The 8296-nt window shown below is 44.1% G+C and overlaps 1 non-coding gene across 1 annotated transcript; it reads left to right on the top strand.

The window, feature by feature from the left end:
• Positions 1–3105: 3105 nt before the first annotated feature.
• On the top strand, positions 3106–3230 carry LOC144820615 (U6atac minor spliceosomal RNA). The gene has a single exon (XR_013607892.1). It is a non-coding gene; the product is annotated as a U6atac minor spliceosomal RNA (small nuclear RNA).
• Positions 3231–8296: the final 5066 nt, after the last annotated feature.

The raw sequence follows: 8296 nt of genomic DNA, 5'->3' as shown, positions 1-8296 counted from the left end.
CTATGGAAAACTCAATGTTAAAAACACGTTTTGGGACCCCCCTTTTTTCTCGGTCCCCCCTTGACGAAACCCCCCCCAAATTTCCAAGGGCTGCTCAGAAACAAAATGTTCCATTTTCCAGAAAATTTCAGCCAATTCCGTCCACAAACGCCAAAGTTATTAGACATAGAATTTTCAAAAATCCCATAGGGAAAAAATCCTAACTATATATACCTACTGGCGACCGCCAGCAGGTAATATATATATATATATATATATTTAATATATATATATATATATATATTGGAAAAAAGGTTGCCCTTGAGTGGAGCCGCACATCAGGTAGGTTCACACATCTTTATTGAAGGTTGCAGCGTTACAGGGATGAAGCCAGGAAACATCAATGGCCTTACGCGATTCGGGCATTGCGCCCTTGCTCACAGACCTCCGTAGTCATCAGCTGTAGTGCAGTCACATGACACAATATATATTTTAAGTCCGCCTTCACAGGTTTCCGGGAGAATTGCATGATGGTACTTGCAGTGCTGCCATCCACCCCAGTGGGCTCCGCTGTTGACCCACACAATTTAACCAAGTGGGTTATGCCTCACAAGCCACCTCTTCATGAACGCTGCCGTATACTGCCCTTCACAAAGCGGTCTAACTGTCCAATACAGACAACACGCTGTGTTGTCCAGGATCCGCTCCTCACGGCAGTGTGGCTCCGCGACTGGATGCGCCGCATAATATTGGAAGAAAACGTTGCCCTCGAGTGCAGCCGCACATCAGGTAGGTTCACACATCTTTATTGAAGGTTGCAGCTTTACAGGGATGAAGCCAGGAAACATCTATGGTCTTACATGTTTCGGGCATTGCGCCCTGGCTCATTGGCCTCCATAGTCATCAGCAGTATTGCAGTCACATGACACAATTTATATTTTAAGTCCGCCTTCACAGGTTTCCAGGAGAATTGCATGATGGTACTTGCAGTGCTGCCATCCACCCCAGTGGGCTCCGCTGTTGACCCACACAATTTAATCAAGTGGGTTATGCCTCACAAGCCACCTTCTCATCAACGCTGCCATAATACTGCCCTTTACAAACTGGTCTAACGGTCCAATACAGACAACATGCTGTGTCGTCCAGAATCCGCTCCTCACGGCAGTGCGGCTCTGCGACTGGACGTGCTGCATAATATTAGAGGAAAAGGTTGCCCTCGTGTGGAGCCGCACATCAGGTAGGTTCACACATCTTTATTGAAGGTTGCAGCGTTACAGGGATGAAGCCAGGGAACATCAATGGCCTTACGCGTTTCGGGCATTGCGCCCTTGCTCACTGTCCTCCATAGTCATCAGCTGTATGGCAGTCACATGACACAATTTATATTTTAAATCCGCCTTTATAGGTTTCTGGGAGAATTGCATGATGGTACTTGCAGTGCTGCCATCCGCCCCAGTGGGCTACGCTATTGACCCACACAATTTAACCAAGTGGGTTATGCCTCACAAGCCACCTTCTCATCAACGCTGCCATAATACTGCCCTTCACAAAGTGGTCTAACTGTCCAATACAGACAACACGCTGTGTCGTCCAGGATCCGCTCCTTACAGTAGTGCGGCTTCGCGACTGGACAGGTCGCATAATATTGGAGGAAAAGGTTGCCCTCGAGTGGAGCCGCACATCAGACAGGTTCACACATCTTTATTGAAGGTTGCAGCGTTACAGGGATGAAGCCAGGAAACATCAATGACCTTACGCAATTTGGGCATTGCGCCCTTGCTCACAGGCCTCCGTAGTCATCAGCTGTAGTACAGACACATGACACAATATATATTTTAAGTCCGCCTTCACAGGTTTCCGGGAGAATTGCATGATGGTACTTGCAGTGCTGCCATCCGCCCCAGTAGGCTCCGCTGTTGACCCACACAATTTAACCAAGTGGGTTATGCCTCACAAGCCACCTCCTCATGAAACCTGCCGCATACCGTCCTTCACAAAGTAGTCTAACTGTTCAATACATAGAACACTGTGTCGTCCAGGATCCGCTCCTCACGGCAGTGCGGCTCCGCGACTGGACACGCTGCATAATATTGGAAGAAAAGGTTGCCCTCGAGTGGAGCCGCACATCAGGTAGGTTCACACATCTTTATTGAAGGTTGCAGCATTACAGGGATGAAGACAGGAAACATCAATGGCCTTACGCGTTTCCGGCATTGCGCCCTTGCTCACAGGCCTCCGTATATATACACCAAAGAAACTTCTGCTCTTCGTGTAAAGGAAAGGCACACACACTAATAGTGCTAGTGAAGCAAAATGCAGTTCATTTGGCAGAAAAACTACGGCCGAAGTTTTTTGGCGAAGCATAGCCTTGGACATGGGTCAGGGGTGGCAATACAACAAATTATTTTAAAGTGAAAGCAGTGAAAACCAGTATAGGAAATAAAAAAAGGACGTTGATACTAGATCATTTACAGACATGCAGCAAAATAGGATCCATCTTGGAATGATGGTAAACACTTATAAAAACAATTCAAACTATAGTTAAAATGGGCGCCATCTTAGAGCAATGTTAAATACTTTTCATGACGCATGTCAAATTTATTTGATGGTTCACACACAGAATTCATCATGTTCTAAATAAAACGACACAATGATCTTTAATCCTAGGTTTAACAGTGTTACAGACAATGTCTATGAATAAACCATCTATAAACAATGTTGCATTTGCTTCTACTGATGTAACATATTCTGTTCTTAAGTAGTTTCAAAATGGAGTAGGGCAACTACCAGGCGCTTGCACACCAAGGCATCTTGCAGCGGTGTCTGCTGCCATGCTGTAAGGATATAAAGTTTAAACATGACTGCCAGATCCCCGTGGGGTGCAGCCCACTGGCCACTTTCGGGTTCAAGTATCCCTCCTTCCTTCCGGGGTTGTTAGAATTATATCAGTAGCGGGGTAAGAGAGATTGCGGATCCTGCGGCAACATGCTTGCGGAAACACTTGCATTTCATAAATACACACGCATCATGCTCCAACACGCTCTATGCACAGATAGCTGGGGAAGGAAGTATGGCGGGCTGGATAATTCTTACCCTCCCCGCATGGCACAACTTGTCATTTCACTTGTGTTGTATGTAAGGAGAGTAGGTTAGCAATCCCCTTGACTAGGATGGAAGAGGTCCTAGTGGCCTTTACAACACATATACGGTTAAGGCACTGCCACTTACCTTGTGGCATCTAACCATGTTTCAGGCTATGTGAACACCCAGCCACTCCAAGCCGATTTATTTAAGGTCATCTGGTGCCTCATTTCTTAGCCCAGTATTAGAACCCTGGGTTTGTAAGTGTCGTAAAAATTACTAAATTCAACCAGAGCTGGCACGGGGCATAGTCAGGTGGAGTACTGGAACTTTCCCATTGAGGATTAGTTCTTGGCACAAGTCACAGGCCAGAAGGTCTTTTGGTTTCATGAGACACTTGCGGTCTAACGGCAAGGACCATTGGGATATAGATGGGGCCCATCTGTCATCAGTAGGGAGGGATCCCTTCCTGTGGATTGGCAGGGGGCCCTTAATGAGAAATTGCAGGTGAGAAAGGAGCTGTTTTTGGTGGGGGGCTCCGTCGGCGACAGTGTCTGCCGCCAGAGCTGTGGCGGAGTTACAGGGCGATCTGGAAGCAAATGGGTACAAAAGGGTACCTCTGCACGGCACATAGGGGTGCCAGAGCCCCGGAGGCTCATGGGAGGTTCCTGGAAACCGCGTTGGCGCCCCGTTAGACCTTCGGGCAGTTGTGGGCCTGAACAACCGGGGGCTTGCCTTGCTACGCTCCGCCCTGAAAGGGGCGTGAGTAAGAAGGGACCAGGTGTCACGTGATCCGGGAGGAGGATCACCTGAAGGGGCAGCACAGATGGGGTTCACTCCAGTGCTGCTCGGCTCATCAGGCGGGCAGGTGGCGTGAATGCTGCCTGCCCTTGGATCGCCTGTAAGATAACCTACCATATTACATAACATTGTATGTAATAAACTTGCAGCATCTTTCCCAATACAAAACCTGTGTGCCGTGTACTTATTTGTATACATGCCATGTGCTTGGGGGTGGGGAGAGTCGCCATGATGGTACTTAGCACACACAACAAGGAAACACTTCCCACTTAGGATCAAAAAATAAAGGCAACACCCTTCCAACAACACACCCCACAGAGTGTAGCTTGCTTTTGATGTCAGCAGGAGCTTCAGCACTCCACGTGGTGCTCTTCAAATAGAGAAGGGACAACTAATTTTACAGCATAGGGCAGCTGCCCTCTTACAGCTCCAATGTGCAACAATATCCAGACCTGCTTCTCCAGCTCTGGAGGTATACAAAGCAAAGGACAATGTGCTGTGCTTTTGGGGACTGAGATTTGGGGATATGTGAATACATCAATATTGACCGAGGGGGAAATGATTTATCAGATCTCTTATTACTCTGCCCTAATGCACTCATCTGACTGCACAGTTTTTTTTTATTGGATTACGTAGAATTGAGCACTTGGCCGCTTTGAGACCCCTCTTATGTGAGGTATGACTATGGACAACTGTTGACCTGCCCCCCTATAAGGCAAGTCCTACCGAAATCTTGAAACTCGATTCTTCTAATACCCTACCCTGGCTTCGTCATATTAAAAAAACAGCTACTAAAGGTACCCTAAAAAAATTATATTGGGACCACATAGTGGGCCAAATACAAGTGGGTGCCCTAGGGGGAAGTCTGACAGACAAATATCTGAAATTTAAATATTTACCCTTGTGAGGCATTTGTAGATGAAACTCACCTTCCGTTTGCAAGGGCTCTCTGCTTGAAATTCCAGTTTGGTAGTATTTGTGTTTAATGTCATACATCTAGGGGATCTACTGCCCAATCTTCTAGTACTTACTGTTCATTATGTAATCGCCAGGAAATAAAATAATTGAGCATGTATTCTTTTTCTGCACGTTCAACCGTGCAGCTAGGAGGAGGTGGATTTGCCCTATCTGTTTACCCTTGGGTTATGGCAGTATTTGCCTACTCTTTGAATTCTTCATCCTTGCCCATTGTGTTTGCCTTAAGTAGGTTTCTGCACAGTGCATGGTGTGATGTTTCCTCTTTCCCCTGTTATCCATGCCTTCCCCTTTAAGATGTGTCATCTTTCCCTACATTCCAAATTCTAAGAATGTACCGAGTAGCATAATTCTCTTTCGACAGTTACTTGTGGCTGTTTATGGATGAGGTTTTATTAAACCTACTTTGCTCTACAGAAACGACTTTTCCTTCATTATTTGATGCATAAATGAGCAACATTATACTGGCGACGAGGGTGAAGGGGAAGGCATGGATAACAGGGGAAAGAGGAAACATCACACATCTCCCTTCTTTACAAACTGAAGGTGATAACCACATTAGTCAATGCAAGCAAAAGTAATGTAGACTAAACATAGTCTTTCAAGTGATACGGAGCACTACGAACTCTTTGACTTCTTGTAGAAGGAGAGGGTAACCTGTCTGATAGGGAATTGGAAGGAGAAAGAAAATTATTGCACAAACTGGTATCACAACTAGAAGAATCAACAAATGATTTAGGATTAACAAGTACAACACGACTCTTGTTCCAGATTCTCCCGTCTTCGGTCTTCACAGCATTTCTGAACACCTTGATAACCGCTCTAACATTAGTGTACTTGGACCATGGTTTGCGCCCAACTGGCGTCTTTATTTTTACCAGATCACCGATCTTGATCTCCAGAGAACCCACACTTTTCTTCTTGTCAAAATATATTTTGCGTGCTTCCTGCATGGATAGTTCTCTTGTTCTCCACTCACCTATATCATTATCCACCAAACCTTTGTTTAGACACATCCACCCAGGACACAACAAAGTATTGGGAATTCTACCTTTAAATAGTTCGAAAGGAGACCTCCCAGTAGAAGAATGGGGAACAAAGCGATAAGTATTTATTCTGTCTTGGAGAGTGGATTTCCAATTCAGACCAGAAGCACGGGCAAGTTGAATTGACTCCTTCAGAGTTTTATTGACCCTCTCTACTGCACCGTTAGACTCCGGGTGATATAGTGAACATTTCTTATGGGAAACTCCACATTTTTTTAGAAAATCAACAAAGACTGAGGAACAGAACTGGGGACCATTGTCAGACAGAAGACTATTTGGAAAACCTTCCTTATAAAACAGAGGTTCTAAGAACTTAATGATGGAATCAGTGGTAATTTCTCTGACAGCAGAGACTTCAATCCATCTTGAATAAAGATCAATTAAAATTAAAACGATGAGATAGGGAGTATCGGTAATACCAGATAAAGGACCCACAATGTCAATGGCAACCTCATCCCAAGGATGATCAGGTAAAGCCCTCTTAACCAAAGGCATTTGTTTAGTCTTCAGGATCTTATCGCTTGAACAACACTCAGGACACTCTCTAACCATTCTTTCGATTTCAAGATCCATGCCTGGCCACCAAAATTGCATACGTAGAAACTCTTTGGTTTTTACTATACCCAAATGACCACAATGGGCAAGAGCTAACAACTTATTTCTAAGAGAAGAGGGAGGAACAAGTTTAGTACCTCGTGTCAACAACCCATCATATACAGAGAGTTCATCTGAAACTAACGTCCACGGTTTGGACAAACGAGATTTATTCATTAAAGATAGCATAACTTGAGAAATCTCTTCATCTTTTCCCAACTCTAACCTCCATTCATTTTCAGCAATTGCACCATCAGTTATTTCACACACATTGGTGCCCTCATCAATTTCACAACAGTCATCAAGATCAACATTCTCACAGTCAACCAATCTAGATAAACAATCAGCCGACCTGTTAGCAATCCCAGGAATATACTCTACTTCAAACTCAAATTCCTGCAAAGAAACAATCCACTTCCTGATTCTTGAGGAAATGGCATCGAGACCCTTCTTTGAAAACACCTCTCTCAAAGGCTTATGATCAGATAGCACACATACTTTCGTCCCCCAAACAAGGTTCTTAAACTTTCTCAAGGCCCAGAAAATTGCAAGCGATTCCTTCTCTATTACAGAGTAATTAGACTCTGACCCTTTAAGGCACCGGGAAGAACAACAAATGAGGTAGTCTTTACCATCTCTCTTTTGGACCAACACGGCACCTAGGCCTTTATCACTAGCATCAGTGAATAACACAGTGGGAAGGCCCGGAACAAACGCATGAAGAGAAGGGGCTTTGCTCAACTCTTTCTTAATACACTCAAATTCACTCTTACATTCAGGAGACCAATTATATACAACATTCTTTGCAGTTAATTTTCTCAAATTGTGTGTTTTATCAGCAAAATTGGGAATGAATTTCCCATAAAATTCTACCATACCTAAGAAGGAGAGAAGCTCTTCCTTATTAGTCGGTTCTTTAACTTTGCTTATAGACTCAACAAGTTCTTTCTTTGGAAAGACTCCAACTCCAGTAATACAATGACCTAGATAGTTAACTTCCTGAACCCTAAATTTGCATTTGGTTCTTTTCAAAGTCATACCAGCACCATCTAACCGTTTCAAAACATCAGACACACGACTATCATGTTCAAGAACACTACTCCCATAGATCAACAAATCATCTTGATAACACTTGACACCTGACAAACCTCTTAAAATCTTAGCCATGATTCGTTGGAAAACTGAGGCAGCAGAGACGAGGCCAAAAGGCATTCTCTTAAATTTAAACGTGCCCATTGGTGTAACGAAGGCAGTAAGGTCTTGTGAACAAGTATCTAACTCAACCTGGTGGTAAGCGGAGGCTAAATCGAGAGTGGTGAAATATTTTGCACCTTCTAAAGTGCTGACTATCTCATCAATGTTAGGAAGGGGAAACCTATCAACAACTACCTCCCTGTTTAGAGCTCTTAGATCAATGCAAAGGCGAATTTCGCCAGTGGATTTCTTTGCAATAACCACAGGAGCAAGCCACTCAGTTGCTTCCACAGGTTCAATAATACCATTTTTCACAAGTTTGTCAAGTTCTTCTTGTACTTTTGCTTGTTCAACTAGAGGAATTCTCCTTACTTTAGCCACTACAGGAAAAGCATTTGCTCTTAATTTAATATGGTGTTTGTAACCACGCAGACACCCTAACTCTTCTTTAAAAACATTAGGAAATTGTTTAGCCAAAGACAAAGACAACTCTTCATCACTCTTGTTGTCTAGTACTGGATTAGATACTTCTTGAATTCTGACTTGGGGGGTGGCATTTGGATCAAGTGTCACTCCTAAATGGCGTTGTTCTAACCAACCTAAAAGTGCATCACCTTTCTTTGACA

Source organism: Lissotriton helveticus, chromosome 2_1, assembly GCF_964261635.1.
Source record: "Lissotriton helveticus chromosome 2_1, aLisHel1.1, whole genome shotgun sequence".
NCBI lineage: Eukaryota > Metazoa > Chordata > Amphibia > Caudata > Salamandridae > Lissotriton > Lissotriton helveticus.
The sequence above is the reverse complement of the archived record's forward strand: the minus strand, read 5'-3'. Positions and strand labels throughout refer to the sequence as shown.